This window comes from Lemur catta, chromosome X, assembly GCF_020740605.2.
Source record: "Lemur catta isolate mLemCat1 chromosome X, mLemCat1.pri, whole genome shotgun sequence".
Lineage (NCBI taxonomy): Eukaryota > Metazoa > Chordata > Mammalia > Primates > Lemuridae > Lemur > Lemur catta.
Window position 1 is genome coordinate 51992769 of NC_059155.1, and position 1969 is coordinate 51994737.

Genomic DNA, 1969 nt, shown 5'->3' on the forward strand with positions numbered 1-1969 from the left:
TTCGGTGAGGGCGAGGGAGGCGAGGTCGGCAAGCTGCCAGAGCTCTTGAGCTGCGAGCATGTGAGAGGCCACCGCCGCCACTCGTGTAGCGTCACGGCTCCCAGGCCCTCCGTCTCTTGACACCTCCCCGCGTTCTGTTGCTCCCCTCCTCACCCCACGTTCTCCAAATGAGCGGTGAGTTAAGCAACGGAGCGGAGCGTTGTGAATCTGTTTTCTCCTTCCTCTCAGCCTCCTTAGGAGCTCGCTGAGGGCGGACCCTGCACTTTGGCCCCATATGAATGCTGCAGCAGAAGCCTAGTTCAACATCCTTCTGGCCACGGACTCATACAAGGTTACTGACTACAAACAGTACCCACCCAACACAAGTAAAGTTTATTCCTGCTTTGAATGCCGTGAAAAGAAGACAGAAAACTCCAAACTAAGGAAGGTGAAATACGAGGAAACAGTATTTTATGGGTTGCAGTACATTCTTAACAAGTACTTAAAGGTAAAGTAGTGACCAAAGAGAAAATCCAGGAAGCCAAAGAGGTCTACAAAGAACATTTCCAAGATGATGTCTTTAATGAAAAGGGATGGATCTACATTCTTGAGAAATATGATGGACATCTTCCAATAGAAATAAAAGCTGTTTCTGAGGGCTCTGTCATTCCCAGAGGAAATGTTCTCTTCACAGTGGAAAATGCAGATCCAGAATGTTACTGGCTTACAAATTGGATTGAGACTATTCTTGTTCAGACTTAGTATCCAATCATCGTAGTCACAAATTCTAGAGAGCAGAAGAAAATATTGGCCAAATATTTGTTAGAAACTTCTGGTAACTTAGATGGTCTGGAATACAAGTTACATGATTTTGGCTACAGAGGAGTCTCTTCCCAAGAGACTGCTGTCATAGGAGCATCTGCTCATTTGGTTAACTTCAAAGGAACAGATACAGTAGTGGGAATTGCTCTAATTAAAAAGTATTATGGAATGAAAGATCCTGTTCCAGGCTACTCTGTTCCAGCAGCAGAACACAGTACCATAATAGCTTGGGGGAAAGACCATGAAAAAGATGCTTTTGAACATATAGTAACACAGTTTTCATCAGTGCCTGTATCTGTGGTCAGCGATATGGGGTACAGATCTAAGACATTTAATAGTATCAAGACATTCAGAGGCACCACTAATAATCAGACCTGATTCTGGAAACCCTCTTGACACAGTATTAAAGGTTTTGGATATTTTAGGTAAGAAGTTTCCTATTACTGAAAACTCAAAGGGCTACAAGTTGCTGCCACCTTACCTTATAGTCATTCAAGGGGATGGAGTAGATATTAATACCTTACAAGAGATTGTAGAAGGTGTGAAACAGAGTAAGTGGAGTATTGAAAATGTTGCCTTGGGTTCTGGTGGAGCTTTGCTACAGAAGTTAACAAGAGATCTCCTGAAGTGTTCTTTGAAGTGTAGTTATGTTGTAATTAATGTCCTTGGGATTAATGTCTTCAAGGACCCAGTCACTGATCTCAACAAAAGGTCCAAAAAGGGCCAATTATCTTTACATAGGATGCCAACAGGGAATTTTGTTACACTTGAGGAAGGAAAAGGTGACCTTGAAGAATATGGTCATGATTTTCTCCATACTGTCTTCAAGAATGGGAAGGTGACAAAAAGCTATTCATTTGATGAAGTAAGAAAAAATGCACAGCTGAATATCAACTGGAAACAGCACCTCATTAGGCTTTGTTTGATGACTGGGTGTGTGTTGTGTGCGCATGTCTATGTGTATGCATGCATACACACATATATATATATACCTGTGTGTGTGAGTATGTAATATATAATGTTTGTTGTACACATATGTGGGGTTTCTTTGCATTTTATGATACATTACAGCCAAATTATTTGTTGGTTTATGGACATACTGCCCTTTCATTTTTTATTTTTTTTCCAATGTTTAGGTGATCTCAAATTAGGAAACACACTTAACCAT

General features: G+C 41.2%; 1 pseudogene; it reads left to right on the forward strand.

Moving 5' to 3' along the window:
* The first annotated feature begins 274 nt into the window (after positions 1-274).
* Positions 275-1716, forward strand: LOC123628116 (annotated as a pseudogene).
* The last annotated feature ends 253 nt before the right edge of the window (positions 1717-1969 follow it).